Here is an 18,502-nt window from a genome sequence, read left to right on the forward strand (position 1 = left end):
ATTCGCATTTTTGTTCTTTTAATTTTTTTTTTTAGTTTAAACCAGTTATTTAAAAAAAAAGCTGGTGTAAACGAGCCAACCCTAAGAGTAAAAACTTCTTTCAAAAAATACACAAATAACTAGCAAAATTGAATGTAGTATTTTTACTTCAAAATATTCCATACCCTCTTTTTGAAACAAAATAAAATTAAAATAGAACATAAGAGAAATACTTAGATTTGTATGATACAATTAAAGGCTGCACATGGTTCTGTATATTCTTGAAATTCTACAGTCAAGTTTTTTATAACCCCCATCAAGGGCGCCCATCAGGGGGGTTAAGGGGGCGCTTGCCCCCCCCCCTAGAGGAAAATGTACTTCAGAATATTGAAAATCCAATAGGATTTTTACATTAGTTACAGCAAAATTTGAAACTATTTTTGAAACGTCGCTTATACTTGCCCCTCCTTGGAAACCACAACATGGGCGCCCTTGACCACCATCACGGTTTACCCAGTCCTCAAGGTTTCTGAATTTTTAACAAGAGGGATTCAACATATCATTACGGAACCAAAAAAAAAAAAAAAAAAGACTACGGAATATATTTAAGTTAAGCTAAATACAACTGCACAACAAACGTGACTGAGTGGTTGGCTTTTGCGCTTCTATCGGGAAGTCCGGGATTCAACCCAGCATTCGACAATTCTGACAAAGCCTTCCTTCATTCCATCTGAGAATGTAGAAATAGTGCGTGTACTGGCCGACTAGGAGTGTAGGAGTTGGCCGACTTCCTTTCTTATTGTTTTTAAATCGTTATTATTACTAATTACCAGCAGTGACGGTTTTGCGAAGGTTAGAGGATCGGTCTTTCGGACTGAAGCCCGTTCTCCAAAGTTGTGGAATGTCTAAAACGAACGAAATATCTATTAGTTATGCCTTTACTCATAAACTTTAAGCTCCCGTCAAATAAAAATTACGAATGTTTAGAAAAACTAAACATTAGTAGTAAGAAAACCCCTCCCAAAACACTTTTTTAAATTCGCCACTGATTCTCAGTATAAAATGATCTTCAAGGTTGTATCCGGAAGATTATTGCTAAACATATAAACGAAACGAAATATTAGTTATGCCTGTACTCATAAACTTCAAGCTGCTCCCAAATAAAATTAGGACTTTTTAGAAAACGAAACAATCAAAGAAACCCCTCCCAAAGTACTTTTCTAAATCCGCTATTGATTATTTGTATAAACTGGTATTCAAGGTTGTATCTGGAAAATTATTGCTAAATCATTGCACAACTACAGTATAACAGAAATGTGGAAATACGGTTTGACGGACATATTGAAAAACGTATGCTTTGACGGATATATAGAAAAACGTAAGTTTATCTTTCGTGCTAGAAGCTGGAGTACTAAGCTCTTAGAAATGAAACACGGATGACAAACTAAAATGATCTAGAGAAGGAAAAAAAATGTCGATAACTCAAAAGTTAAAATAAAGTTAAATAACCTGTAAAATTGCCCTCAAATACTACATTCTTCATGTTAGCTTTAATTCGTAAAATATGTGCTCCATCCATTATGATGGTGAATTACAGAGCTAAATATGGCATTCAGGTCGTGGAAATCTTATCTAACTATAGAATATACTATAAGAAAGCTATTTGGATAGAAAAATCATGAAAATGAAAAAAGCCAAAATTTCCAAAATTCTCGTTTTTTTTTTCAAAAAAGCCGGCTTTTTATGTGAAAAAAACTATCGATTCAAAAAAGCCGGCTTTTTTGCATCTCTAGCCCTAATACACCAACAACTCGGCGCTGTGGGTGCCAGCTAAGTATTAGTAATCCAGGCATCTTAACATGTTTCCAACTTCAGGTGTATCCAATAAATTGGTAAATATCTGTAAATACTTGTATCTAACCGTATGCATACTCGTATAAAATACATACTCAAGAGAAAATCTTAGTTGTTGCACAGATTGGTCGAAATGCAAGCACACAACACCTTTCTTATTCACTTCTCATATTTAATGGCACATTTGGATGCTATATTAAAATGCTTCCAATTCAAGACACATATCTGTAATGAACTCCTTTTCATACTCAGTTCTTTAGTAATACGTCATCTATTTTCCTTCGATGATTACATGCTCTTTCCCAGCAGTATCCCTACATGTTCATTGTCTGTAGCCGATTTCGCCCCAGAGCGATGTTTGCGTTGGCACAGCCGTGGTCCAATTTGATGAAATTTTGTCATTAATGCCTTGACGGAAGGTGACTTATTGCGCATTTATTCGACCAAGTTAAAGGCATGTCTTACGATGTTTGCTACTGTTTCCGTATAAGCGGGAATAATGCTTAGCAACACACGTCTCTTCTCTAATACGGCTTCTTCATCATCCCATTCAATGCTATTCTGACTAGCCTAACTCTCTTTGTGGTGGACAAACACTGTGTGCGTGTTTTTTTTTGGTTCTCGCGTTTCCTCCCACTTTCTTCATTCCACCATTTCATTCATTACTCATCATCACCGTCTCCTTTAGCCTAACCGGCGCAACCGTGGGACGTAAAACTCAATTTCATCTATTTTTTCCCTATAACTCTACCTGTGTTTTGCAAGAATCGATGTCTGAAATTACAATTCCGTTTCGCGATAAAACCAACGTTGTACAATGTTGCCATCTTCTAATGTATTTTATTTTCCCGTATATATGGAATATATACTAACGAGAGTTCCTCTGGCACACCCAGCAGAAAATCATGAATTTGAACCAAAGTTAATACACGCGAACAAGGCAGTGTTAGCTGATATCGGCGTCCATTAGAAATCGTAAGTATTACACTGGTGTTAATAAACAATACTCACATTAATAACAGCTATAACTACGACGTGTAACCATACAAGCAGCTGCGCGGGTAGGTAATAGTTTGTACATACGTTGAATGTATGTCTGGAGTATGGTTTCCCACGCTCGCTACAGATGTTGGAGTAGCTAGGCGATGGGCTACCTAAGGCAGGCTGACCGATAGGATTCTTTCCACTATGTCCAATACGTGCTCTATAAGGATTAGATCCGGAGAACTAGTAACCCACGCTGAAGATGTTGTACACGGAGTAGAGCACTCCGGATTGCCCTGGTACTACGAGGACCTGCACTATTCTGCTGGAAGATGAGTCCCTCAAATTGTCTAGGTGAAGTCGGACATTAGACATGTTGTCACGAACATATGAAGGGTTACATGCACAGGACCGACACGGCGTAGGATCGACACGGCATAGGATCGACACGGCATAGGATCGACACGGCACAGAACCGAAACGGCACAGGATCGACACGGCATAGGATCGACAGCAGAACTTTCATACGATCGAAATAATAAAAAATACATTATTTTATAATTACGCAATATTAAGTAACAATTATTTTCTCAAGGATATATAGGAGAGAACCGTCATACGATCGAAACGGCATAGGAACGAAACGGCGTAGGATCGACACGGCATAGGACCGAAACGGCACAGGGCCGACACGGCATAGGACCGAAACGGCACAGGATCGACACGGCACAGGACCGAAACGGCATAGGATCGACACGGCACAGGATCGACATTCTGTAGGGTGGTCAACACTTTCTGAAAATATCAATATCGCATATCCCTCACCTTGAATTTGTGGATATAAAAAATTGTAAGGATAAATAATTCTAAATGGTCTATTTTTTTAAAAAAAAAATTATATATATATATATATATATATATATATATATATATATATATATATATATATATATATATATATATATACAAATTTTATAAAAATATTGTGCGTAATATATCCATACCGTAATAAATACACCTTTAATTTTGTGATATTAAAAAAAATACGCTAAATAACTCCAATAGTTGATTCGAGGTTTTCAATACCGAATAAATAATATTATTTGTCTGATATTTTTATAATGCTGTAATTTTTTATGTATACTAAGTTGAAGTATGTACATGTAACTGCAATTTTAAAACTGTAGGCTTAGAATTTGCGTTTGGATTTTTTTTTTAAGCGAAGCAATGCACCTATGTTAAGTTGCCTCCTTTCAAATTTCGAATTGAAATCGGAAGCCAATCGTTTGTTTTTCGTTTGTTATTGACTTTTTTGAAGAAAAATAGTAAAAATCGTATCTTTCTTAAAACATAAAGAGATGTTTACAAAAAAAAGTTGGTATATGGCCAAATTTACCCTTGTTCCTCCACTTAAAATTTTGATTGAAAATCAAAATCAATTGTTTGATATGCGTATGCTACTAATTATTTTGAAAAAGAATAGTCTGTTTCGAAAAACATAAAGAGTCTTTTCAAGAGAAATGGGTGATGGAATTTCATATTGGCTCCACTTTAAAGTCTCGAATCAAAACCGAAGCGAAGCGTTTCTTATTGGTTGTTTTTAAGAGCAAATCGCTTGTTTCGAAAAAATAGAGAAAGAGATTTACAAAATAAATTTAGAATGTGCTCAAATTCAATCTGATTCCTTTACTTACAAATTTCGATTCAAGACCAAAATCAATCGTTTGATATGGATTTGTTGTTGCTTGTTTGGAAGAAAAGTAATTTGATTCGAAAAACATAAGAATATAATTAAGAAATAATGTTGATGAAGATGATTTATTTCGGGGCGGTTTGCTTATTTTGAAGAAAAAATCACTTGTTTCAAAACAACCAGTAAAATATATCTATTTCCAGGATACATTTGGTGGTCAACTTCATACTGTTTTTTCTGCTTTTAAATATCGATTCAATACTCAAGCTAATAACATGTTTTCCTTTCTTATTGATTGGTTTGAAGAGGAAATAGTTTGTTTTGAAAATTATTAAGAGTCATTTACAAAATAAGGTTGGGTGGGCCAACTTTTTGGTGGTATTTCAAATTTCGATTTAAAATCAAACTCAATCATTTATTTTTCGTTCGTTATTGATTGTTTTGAAGAAAAACTAAGAACCATTAAAGAAATTTTTATAGTAAAGGTGGTCACCTTCACAGGGTTCCTGCACTTCAAATTTCGTTCAAAGCATAAAACGGTTAAAATAATAAGAGAAACACAATCAGTACCGGTACTCTACGCAAATGTTTAGGGGGTTCAGGGGCTTTAGGAACACAAATTTATATAATATCAAGTGTTTATATATATAAAAACGTGCTAATATGATAAACGTGCTTAATTTTGCATAATACCTTGCTCAAGGGGGGTTTCAAAGTCCTTAATCCCTTTCCTTCAGTAAGCCACTAAATATCAATTATAAATCATTTGTTATCCAAATTGTACTTCTTGTACTGATTCAATTCTTAATTTCAAAGTTTAAAATTATATGAGCACTTATTATGCTATTGGAAAAGAGCACATATTTTATGACAGTGCAAGGTAGTTTCTTGTTTTAACAATTGAAAGAAAGGAAAACACCAATAAAAGTAATAATACCTGACACGAATTCCGATAGTAAATCATATTTCATTATCTTATTTGAAACTTTGAGAAAATTGAAGCTCTACACCGAATACAAATTGGATAATAAGCAATGCTTTATAATTGCTTGATAAATTTCAAATTGAGAACAAAGAGAGTGATACTGTTTAAAAGAAAGATTGGATAAAAACAAGAATTTTAGGAATGATCTAAAAAATGGATCAAAGTATTATGATCTTGGCTAATATTAATTTTTGGATCAGTTACCATAAAATATTCGAACGGTCTCTAAATCGAGTTTTCTCCAGATATGTAGTTCTCCAGGTATAAGGAGTACAAGAAAAATTTCGATTAATTAAATATTTTGGATTTTTTTATAACGGGCCACAAAATTTTTGGACGGTCCCTAAATCGACTTTTCATATTTTTTACGCAATAAGCATATCACACTGAGTTAAGTGATATCTTGGGTTGGGTTACACTATATGTAGTTCTCCATATATAAGACATACAATAAAATTATTGATTGAATGAAATATATTGGACTTTTTGGATCAGGGGCTACAAACGTTTGGACGGTCCCTAAATCAAGGTTTCGTATTACTTTCGGAATAAGCACATCATGCTGAGTTAAGTGATAGTTTTGGTTTGGCTGCACTATATGTAGTTCTTCAGATATAAGACGTACAAGATTTTTTTTTTATTGAATGAAATATATTAGATTTTTTGGATCAAGGGCAACAGAATTTTTGAATTGCCCCTAAATCGAGCTTTCGTTTTATTCAGGCACTAAGCACATCATACTGAGTTCAGTCATAGTTTAGGTTTGGGTACACTATATGTTGTTCTCCAGATATAAAGCCTACAAGAAATTTATTGTCTGAAATATATTGGATCTTTTGATCCAATAATAGTCCTTCATCCTCCATTTATACATTAAGCAAGTAACAGTATAACGTGTACATTACGTGATACACTTTGTATTTTATGGTGTGATGTTTAATAATAAACTGTTAACAGAATACCCGTTCTTCGCACGGGGAGAATAGTTTCATTTTGAGCATAAAGGGCAATGGAATCTGAGTATGGATTTAAACTGCATCGGGAGTGTTATTGTTCGTCTGAGTGACTCCAAATACTATTTCATCGACACTAATATCGGTATTATTTTTTATCATTATATATATAGTGTGTAACTTCATTAATGTAATGAACGTCTGGAGGTGATTCCTGGACTCGGAAGAAGAATTTAAATGAAACGAAGTCTTTAGCTTATCATAATTATAACTTCTATGCCAATGGTAACGGATGATCAATCAACGGCTTCCTGTTCAACTTAAGAGTGTGTAAAAGTGAGAAAAAAATAACTTTGATCCAGAGTAGGTTTATAACGACTGTGCATAAGACAGTCAGGGGCAAAAGATCATGTACGATGAACTAGAGTATAAGGGATTCTTCACATAACAACAGTGATTCCCACAAATTATGTGAATATAATTTGAGCCAAAGTAAGCTAGATTAAAAGATTTCCTCCCCGTAATGCGTAAATTCGTGGAAGATAATAACTACGAGTACAGAAGGAATGAAACTCGACGATACTCAAGGTTTTGCGCGTGTTGCACAAGGAAAGAAAGAAATACAATTTCAAATTATCGATTTATTCTGTTTCGGAGAAGGTAGGATAACTGAAATACTCAGAGGTACCTTGTACAGTATTTGTGCAATGCAGTATGTGTACACGAGACAGCTATGAAGAATAACAGTTCACAGTCTGATATTGTCGACCGTTGACCACATTGCAAAGATGACATCGGCGAAGCAAATTTTTTCGCGTGTGATCAAGCACATCTGAAATTTCGTAGATGATTGCCGCAGCTATATTACATCGAGCTACAAGTTCTTCGACTGTCGTGGCCGGAGTTTCATACGTATCCCCGAAATAAAAAATCACGCAGCGTGAGGTAGAATGAACGAGGTTGTCATAACACAGGTTTTTCTCTCCCAATCTGGGAATGTTTCATTTAGGTAAGTCTGCATATTCTTGTCAAAATGTGCAGGTGTACTATCATACTGAAATCACATCTGCTGTCTTATGTTCAAGGGCACATGTTCTATCAATTTTGGGAGAAAATTACGTAAAAATAAAAGATACGTACTCCCACACAGGCAGACCGATAATAAGATCCTACCACAAAATTATCCACCACACCACACCAAATTTCTGCTGCTGATCGTTTACTAGAGTTGCATGTGGGTTTTTACGCCATACACATGATAGTTTCAAGACGGTTTTGATCATTCGACGTACGCTGTCTTCAAGTTCAGCTGTCCATATGGGGCTATTTCCTCCGATTTCACGTACGAGAAACCGAAGGGACCCCTCTCTCGAAGTCGAATATGGAGGCGTGGAAAAATACAAGGAAAGTTACTCTCTTTTGAGGGCGACGGTCACGATATAAACGCCTCACTTCTGGGCTATTGCCCTTTGCTACTCCATAAATGAGTTGCATATCTGCCAGCTCGTGGACAGGGTAATCTTCCATCGCGCAGGCGTGTACAGGTTAACACAATCAATTTTACTTAACGGGATGATCTACCTTTTCTCGGCACAAAAATTTTTATATTGGACCTTATGGGGAGAACATGGCTACCGAATTTCCTCAGTTTCTAAGGAACTAGGTATCTCTAATGGGAAAGAAAAATTTTGCAGCATTCTACACAAGTTTACTAACGGGTTGAAATACTTAAATTGTATATTTGTCTGCTAGTTTAGCAGAAATAAATTATTAAAAAATAAATAAAATAGTTTCTTTTTATACAAGTTATAATATGTCTAACTTTGGAACCAATTAAGGTAGAAAGATCAACTTTTTTTTGTTTTATTCCTTGAGAAGAAACGACTCTAATAGTTTTAATCACAACCATATCTGATACGCAAATTAAAAAATAGTATTTTAATATAAGTATTAAAGTTCACCTGTCAAGAAGTTTGACGAGGGTAAGGCATCCGCGCCCACCCTTTTCTTTTGTTTTCGTCCCGAGAGATATGAAGGGACCGTTTTCACAGCAGGCGTCAATGCGAATGTAAACATCCTGTCCTCACGTTCAATAGCCCAAGTTCGGCCACTTTCTCTCTCTTTTTTTTCTCTCTCTCTTCCGAGGAGGTGTTTCTACCCTGTAAGAAAATTATAGATATGTAGAGAAAATGGTGATCAATTATTTCTGATAGCCAGATGATAGACAAGCATTCTAAAATGCCTTCGAATTCCAAAAATGTATTGACCATAACTTTACCATCTGGTTATTTTCAGGAGGCAAAATTTATATTATTATTATTATTATTAGACCCTATTATTATTATTATTATTATTATTATTATTATAATATTATTATTATTATCATCTCAAGAACAGCAACAGGATAATATTCCAAAAAGATGTCTCAAAAGTATCAAAGTTTTGAACAATTTTTACAGCTGTAGTGAAGAAATGAAGTTATTTAGGACATTATTATTTTGTTTATTTCTAATGACAACTAAAAAGTTTATGTACATTGTGCAAAATTATTTTGACTTGCAAAAGAACCTTTTGTAATGAAATTTAACGAGTTAGTTATTGTGTGATCTGATGAGACTTCAATTGAGACTCCCCCCACCTCGCTCCCCTGTATCACTTCGTTTGACATTTCAAAGAAAATATTTTTCATTACTGTTTGTTTTTGTCATCTCAGGAAATATTTCTAGTTCTGCCTCAGAAAATATGTTGTATGTAAAGAAAGGATGAATATTTTCGAGAGTACATTAGTAAATCAAAGAGTTAAAAAGAAAACTTTTGGCACAGGGCAACAAGAGACAGCTTTCCTTGAAAAATTGAAAAGGCTGTCGTTTGTACTTTTTTCTGGATCATGCTGGCGTTCACATTGAAGTAAGGCAATTTTGAACCAAATTTGGTTTCATTTCTGACTTTTATGGTGTATGTGTGTGTGTGTGTGTGTCATACGTATTGGGACAGTTTCGAATGAAGAGTGCGGGACACATTTTAAGCAAGGTTTAAATTGGTTAAATCGGTGTCTATAAGATGAACTGAATCAAAATTAGCGAACTGAATGATATTTGGTCTATTTATTGAGATTTGAGGGTCCTTCAGACCGAGTCCAGAACATTAACTTCAGGCAGTTTCCGGGCAAACCAAACTAAAAATCGAATTCTAATAATTCAGACTTGATAGCATATTGTTTTCAACCACATTGAGTGATATATATTAGCAATTAGTTCTCTACCGTAAAAAGTAGCCCTCTGAAGCGGACCACCATAATTATCCTTCGGTTCATATTATTGTTTGTTCAAACCTTCCCTACCCTTGTTTAAATCTACCTCCCAAGGGAGTATGTTTGAACGATATCCCTTATGGGCTTACTTCTCATCGAAAATTTAAAAAACTTCTCAATTCTCTGGTCACTTTGGTATATCATATTCAGCACATTGATGCACTTGTATAAGAAAATTTGCTGAGTGTGAAGGAGAAAATAAGAATTTCGGGAAATTTATTGTTCAAATGCCCTCCGTCCTCTACTCTAAATGTATTACTTATGGTATGTGGCCATAGGGTAGCTAGAAGTTATACCATTCAACTTACATAAGGACCACTATAGTTGCATGCCTCCCAGGCTTGATAAACTAAAATAAACATTGATTATGGACTAACACTCTTTTAGCATGAAACGATTCAGTTGTAGGAATTAAGAATTTTTGAGAGGTTCAAACGGCGTCTTTTCAAATTTTCAATTTGGTCATTCAGGTTAACGAACTCATCCAAGACCATTGTACAAATCAGTTTGTGTACCAAGTTGGTTTCTTTCCATTAAAATCAAGGCAGGTAGCTCGTTCACAAGAAAAAATCATATTTGATATATGGGGGCGTGAGTGCACAAGGAATTCAAATCCCATATTTTTATTTTTTTGAAACAAGTGTCATGAAAAAGCATTGAAATATGTCTCTTTTTAATACGAAGATAGTGCAAACTCTCTGCCGGTGGTTAACCCAGTCGGTGATGTAGGGGAAAAGCGGCCGCCTGCTACGCGGCACTGAGTAGGTTGAGTGTGGGTTCAAATCCCCCTTATGCTGATCATCCTTGCTGAGGTTTTTCTCAGTTTCACCAGGCGAATGCCGGGATGGTACCTTCTCTAAAACGGTCAGGACCACGACCACTTCCTTTTCAAATCTAGCTTTCCCTAAAGGGCCGATGTGACCTCGAAATTGGAGGCTCGACCCCTTCCTAGTGTCCTTCTCGTTCACAAATAAATAAGAAGTAAATAAATTGAATCCCTCGTACACTGAAGGCCCCATGTTAACATTTATCAAACATCTGATTTTCAACTCTTTAGGATAAATCGAGACTAACTGACAGTGCGTAGTCTTAGCGGGGTAAGCGCGGAAAACGAAAAAGTCAAAGAAAACAGGGCTTTGCTCCCTTGTCCCCATATAACAATGCACAGTATGGACACCGTTCCAAATGGGTCTTATAGTAGCTATCATGGCAACATTTTTGTATAAGACAATTGGTGTGTGTCGTCTGCATGGTTGTCTGGGGACAAAAAAGGGCAAACATGTTTTTCAAGAAATAAATAAATAAATAAATAAATAAAAGAAAACGTGCATTTTTCAATTCCCATATCCTCGTCCTAAGAAGGCGCTTAGCGCAACGAGCCTAAACTTTAAATGCTTTGAAAGTTTGTTCTTTTTTGCGTATCCTGCTTCTTGTTTCAACTCCCTAGGACAGTGATGATTTCATGGGTGATTCTGAGGGGGGGGGGAATTCTCCCAAGAGCTACGAAATTCACCCTCGGGTGCTTGAGATCTTCGCAGAAATATCTGTGGAGCACGCAATTTTTAGTCGCTTTCCCCTCTGTGCGTGGTGCCTCCGGAGGAAATGATCTGAAATTATCATTGCTATAGGATAATTGGAGATTGGCTTACAGTGCTTAGTCTTAGCGAAGTGAGCACGAGAAACCAGAAATATCACAAAAAACAGGGCTTTTGCTCCGCTGTTCCCCCGTGAAAATGCATGGTTTACACACAATACAGGTTGGATCTAACAGGGCTATTTAGAGAACGTCTTATAGAGCATTTGGTGTGCAGTGTTGTCTGCGGACAAGGAGGCAAAACCGTGTTTTTCATTAAAAAATGGAGTATTTTAAATTTCCCTCGCCACCTCAGAAGACGCTTCTTCAATGAGACCGTATCCTGCCTCTTTCTCTCATTCTCTAGGCTCTAGGCCAATTCGGACTGGCAGGCATTTGAATAAGTCCATTACTTGGTTGCCTAGTAATTAGCAATCATATTGGCTGCCATATTGGATTTAGACAAATGTTCTCTCATGCTACCATGTAAAATATGTCTTGTCGTGATGAAAGCTACCAAAAAAAGTAGGTTTCGTTTACTCCTAAGGAAGTACGCTACATCCTAGAGTAATGCGTGCATATACGCATTTGTAACTTTGTACAGTTAATCGTTAGACAACAGTGTTGCCAGGTTGTAAGGTTTCTAAGTGCCAATAAACAATGCCATATTTAAATTCATCAGCTTCAGCAACCTATAGTTTGACACCAAAATTATCTTTCTAAGTGGCTTGGTTCACGATCTCTCTTTATATATATATATATATATATATATATATATATATATATATATATATATATATATATATATATATATATATATAATATATATATATATATATATATATAATATATATATATATATATATATATATATATATATATATATATATATATATATATATATATATATATAGAGAGAGAGAGAGAGATTTACGTAGGGCGGCGGCCATATTGGAAAATGACGGCTACCAGAAAAACACCTCAAATTTGAAATATATTCCCAAGACATTATTTTAAAAAGAACTTAGAGGACATTTTTTTACGGACACCTATATATGGGGACCAGGACTTTACATTGTCGGAATCCTGTGGGGGCACCCCTCTGCCCCCCTTCCCTTCGCCACTACTGTATGCTGTAATATTTGTCCGGAAGGGAAAAAAAATCCCAAAATAACAGCGTTTTCTGATATATACTGTTCTTCCCGCGCACTCTAGAATGCATCTTGATGAACTTCCAGAGGTAACGGAGAAAAGAGGATACTTCACACCACATCCTCCAGTCTCTTAGTATGGAACCATTGAGGGAGACAAACTCTATAGCGGCCCATACACGTAAACACATGCCTGAAGAAACAGCCCGACTTGTATGAAAAATGATAAAACCACAGGCAAGTTGATCGTGTATGGCCTCGTTCATTCATGTTGAAAGTTTTCAAAATCTTCTGAAAACATGTTTGATGTTTTTGCCGTTCTGCATGCATGTTTACCGTGTATGGGCTCGTTCATGCAAGGTGGCTGTTTTATATTTAGGTCCGCCAATCACGACAGCGGAAGAAATCACGTGAGTCTCTCCTCCGTCGCATGCCAAGGTCGTGCAGTTGCAGAAAGAAAAAGCACGCGTTTCCTCGTCCTCCACATTTCTCAAACTACTTTCAGTATGTTGGACAGCACGTTGGTACGTGTGTGGTCAAAAAAATCTTTCAAGATGCATGATGAAAGAAACCTTTCATACATGTTGGTAATACATGGCGCGCTTATAAAGCTAACAGTATTTGGCAGCTGACAGGTAATCTCAGAAACTGGTCGAGAACCTGTTTCATTCAGACATCCACCCCCTTCCCCCTCCATTTCACCAACCCCGCCCTTTCCGCGGCCAAGCTTAGAGTGGGGCGTGACTTACCCTCGTCAAACTTTGACAGGTGGACTTTAATACTTATATTAAAATACTATTTTTTAATTGGCGTATCAGATATGGTTGTGATTAAAACTATTAGAGTCGTTTCTTCTCAAGGAATAAAACAAAAAAAAGTTGATCTTTCTACCATAATTGGTTCCAAAGTTAGACATTATAATTTGTATAAAAAGATACTAATTTATTTATTTTTTAATAATTTATTTCTGCTAAACTAGCAAACAAATATACGATTTAAGTATTTCAACCCGTTAATAAACTTGTGTAGAATGCTGCAAAATTTTTCTTTCCCATTAGAGATACCTAGTTCCTTAGAAACTGAGGAAATTCGGTAGCCATGTTCTCCCCATAAGGTCCAATATAAAAATTTTTGTGCCGAGAAAAGGTAGATCATCCCGTTAAACACCAACGTCTACACTTTTGCACGACCTTAAATACCTGGACACAACCCTCTACCGTTGAACACAACATTTCCCATCCTGTTATACAGCAATTACACGTGTAACAGTAGAGCATCTGACTATGTATATCACTCACAAGTTGCGTAGATGCTTATTACAACTCAGCCATGCTAACTGAAGCCATTCCACAATAAAACTTCAAGACAGCCTTCTGTAAGCCACTCGCAATTGGCACACAAGGGACGATAGTTCCGTAGGTATTCCTCCGTGTAGGTATTCCATACAGCTCTAAGGTATGTACATTAGAATGTCGAAAAAAGACTATCCTTTTTTTAAAATGTACTTTCAACGAGCTTCCTTTGAGAAAATTTCTCCGGCAATGATAAAATCAAAATGTAAGTGGTCTACACTAGGATAGTATTTTGGTATATTCACAATAGCAATGAAGTTTTTCATAGCTCAGGGAAAAGTTGAGGTTTGCCAACTCGAAGGAAGGGGAAAACGCCATCAAAAGTATTCCTGGGAGAAGATTCATCTAACGGATAAATCAAGTATACTATTCCAGCGCACTTCTTGGTATCGTTATGCAACGTGTACAACATCCCTTGTTTCTCCACTTTTGTTGCTTCTGTGCACAGAAGTACCATATTCCACGGAATTACATATTACGAGGAAGAAACCGTTTAATGCAGCTTACTTTTGCCCTATATCTATTCACACAATATTTGGAATCCCTGGGTCATGTGGAGAATTCCTTGTACACTCGTTCATCACATATGATCTTTGCATTTTTCGATGTTATATTTATTTACATGCCGCCTGACTGTCCTATGCACAGTCGTTTTAAACCTAATCTGGATCAAAGTTATTTTTCCTTTTTCACACACTCTTGGACAGGAAGCCGTTCATTTATCATCCGTTACCATTAGCCTAGAAGATATAAGTGTGATACGTTAAAGACTTCGTTCCATTTAAAATCTTCTTCCGAGACGTCATTATGTACTGAGACAAAATAGATGAATCACACATGTGTATCTCTCTTTCTTTCGAATTCTGAGTGTTCTTCTAACTTGAACGATGCACTATTATTTTTTAATGTTAAATCTTGTACTTGATTGATCATTTCTTCATTCAACGTTTGATAAAATACTCAAAGGAATACTCCACTTTCTTTGGAAGTCATCCTTGCATCGTCACTGTACACTAATCGAATCTACGACTAAAAACAATGGACATTCTTTTGCCCGACTTCAATCCGACGTTTTGTTCATGAGTTATGGCGGTTTATACATTTTTCCAACAAATTTTCGGGTGTTACACCCAGGTTGTTGTATAGTTTTTGTTTTATTTCGGTGTCAGGAATCACCTAACGACGTTTGTTATATTAATTAAGTTACACCCTATATATATACGGGCGCCATTTTATGTATTAAAAAAAACAAATTTGTTTAGTAACGTAAATAGCTAAACTATGAAAACGTATTTACTAGAGAAACACTTTTTAGTTCTTGTAATATTTTCTCTCAAACAAACTGAAGGTAAATATATACCAATAAATCAATACAGCTATATTTTAGAAAATGAAATGAAATCTTTGAGTTTTACGTCCCACGGTTATGCCGGTTAGGCTGAAGGAGACGGTGATTATGAGAAATGAATGAAATGGTGGAATGAAGAAAGTGGGAGGAAACGGGAGAACCCCGAGAATATCCACGCACACGGCGTTTATCGACCACAAAGTTCACTTGGCGGGAGCAGGGTTTGAACCCGAGACCCCATGCACCAGGGATGAACGCTCTACCACTGACCCACCGCGGCTCCAGCTATATTTTAGAAATACAATAGGCACTGATTTTTCGAAGACTGCTCTAATACATAGGAACAATCAAATTTGTAAATAGAGAGTTTTCTTTTTAAATAAAACAAACTGAATTGCTTAAACTGCGCTATATCGATTGGTTTCAGCATCTGATTTTTTAAAAATAAATAATTAGCAGCACGAAAAATTCCTATATTATCTTCGAAAATAGACCTACATGTTAATTGCTTTACTGGCTTTATACATTTTTTTTGAAAAGGTGATTGTAGGGGAAGATGGGGCTAGTTGCAACAATTTTCAGGTCTGTTTTTTTACTCGAAAATTATTATAGATATAAAAACTATATTGAGTGTACTAAAAGGTACATGCCTTAACTACATACCAAAAAAAGAGAAGTGCAAAACATCGAACGGCAGTTTTGATAGCATCCACTTTTTGAACTAAGTCCGACTGTTGACACTTGCCCCACCCATGGGGTAAATTGCAACATCATCTGGGGTAAGTTGCAACAATCGTACTTGATTCAGAAATTTAATGCTATCAAATCTACAGCTTGAACATCGCTTCACTCATTTTCACTGTGGCAATCAATGTCTATAATCTATACAGATGTAGTACGGATTTCTCTCGGAACACGACCAATGAGACCACTTCTCACAACATAAACACTGTACCCAGTCTTCTTCTGTATCCTGTTCTTCGTACGGTTCTTCAGAAACCAAACAGACGACTTGAGAATAAATTCTTCTCAGCTGATGATTTTATGTTTTCGGTTGCTTTTAGATGCTTCTTTTTCATTTCGAAAGTACTTTTTTCTAGAGTGTCTGTGAGAATAGCACATCTCTTCCTTTTCCGAGCTGTCAGTTTTCTAGTTCCAGATTTTGGATAGAACCATACATGTTCAGGAGATCGTCTGAAGGATTCTACACTATCTTCTTAGATGCATTTGCAGGTGATCCATGAAGCTCACTTTGACCTGCAGTCTGAAGTTTTAACTGAGAAGATGAAAGGAAACAACTACTACTAGGCACTGCAAGCAATAAGCCATCACTGTTGTCCTATAATAATAATAATAATAATAATATGATAGTTTTTACGTCCGAGCCATTTCGGGTACTGTGCATTTGCGGTAATGCTCGGAAAATAGAATAGAAACTGGACCGCACGTTGGACCGATATTATATTTTTACCCGTATGAATCGGGTTTGCCCGATTGAACCGTATGAATAGGGATGACCTGATAATCCCGTTTTTATGAAAGCAAGCTTAGTCTGTCATTATGGTAAATGATGTGTTGTTTCACTTTATTATCATAACACAAATTGTTCTAATTATCATGTACGAACTCATAACGAGTCTATCGGTACAAACGGTCCAAACAGGACAAACACGGGTCAAACGGGTTTATCAGGTCTAAGGATCGAGTATACCAAACGCAATGGGTATCGGGCGGATACAGTTTACCCGAAAAGTTCAAGCACTAATTATAGGTTAAAGTCAATACTTAAGAGCTCTAATTGTTTGCATTCACTTTTTTCTTTCTTTTTTTTAGGTAGCCGACCAACGAACTTGAGGATACATAAATATAAATGCTCAAATCTAAATTATTGTATTATATTATTGCAATGAGCATCAACGTGATTTACTATTAGGAGTTAGCGTGATGCACTAATGTTAGTCTTATAAATGTTGTTATTATTATTATTATTATTATTATTATTATTATTATTATTATTATTATTATTATTATTATTATTATTATTATTATTATTATTATTATTATTATTATTATTGCCCTTTCTGAATTGCTTTATGTAAATGCAAGGACACATTTTTACTTGACAGCTATAAGTTATGAATATTTTCATATAAGGTAACATTGGCTAAAATGCCATACTGCGTTACTCGTAGGGATGGGCTAGGGTAACCAGACGTACTGATTTTCGCAGTACAGTACTGTTTTTCAAAGAGCTGTCCTGCGTGTTGCGAAGATGTCTAGGAAATCGAGAAATATCCTTCTTCTTTAAAATGTCCTGCGAAATGTCCAGAGTTAATTTATTTGCAATATCTTAATGCTTCATTCTTTATTCACAATATTTTGAATCAAACACACTCTTTTCCTGAATGATGAACCGCTGTGTTTTTTAACACTCCTCAGAAGACTAGGGATGGAGAACAATCAACAAACCATTTTTTACAATACATCGCTTTTACTGAGAAGGCCTTGTTGAGATATCGGTAAAGTAGGAAAGGTTTCTTATTGAACTTATGACAGTGATGCTACACTGAGAAAAATCCATTATCCGGACAGCGGTATATTGTACAAATACAAGGATTCGTTATGTTTACTAAGGAAATCTGTACGGAGCGTACTTTATCCATATGCTACACAGCTACTGCCTTTAACGCGCTTGGATGTTATATCATGTCGCTGCAGGATGTCTGATATCTAACAATCTTCCGTATTTTATATACGTATACGTATGTTAAATACTTCAGCTATATGTTATATACGTCCATCTGTGTGTGAGGTCCTGACCGCCTATAGACACCTCTTTCTTGCACCATAGATGACGTCATGAAACAACTGTCGTATGCTTGCGAGCTGGTTTATAAACGAGGTTGTTTACAAACGGAAAAGAAGAGCGGAAGGAAAGCCTGGGTAAGTGCAATAGTAAATTATCACTTTAGTTAAATATTCCATTAATTATATATTCCTTTAGTATAACTTGCTTTAATATAGTACTAAACAAGTAATGTGATTTATGACCACAATTCTTACTATTGTAACTCGTTAATGGTTGAGGAGAAAGAAATGGTTTAATCTGAATTTTGAGAAATCTTTGAATATTAATGTTCTGTAACTTTTTACATTTCAAGGTACGCAAAATGAATGTTATGTGTTTATTCTTTCCTTTTTATATGTGACGGTTTATTACTTGATGGAGATTTACTACAGGACTGCTTAACATAATTGCTAAGAAACCGTTTTCAGCGCGAACATTTTCTTGTGTAGTGAAGATTTAGGATTTAGATTTC

Source organism: Thermobia domestica, chromosome 6 (assembly GCF_964235325.1).
Source record: "Thermobia domestica chromosome 6, izTheDome1.hap1.1, whole genome shotgun sequence".
Lineage (NCBI taxonomy): Eukaryota > Metazoa > Arthropoda > Insecta > Zygentoma > Lepismatidae > Thermobia > Thermobia domestica.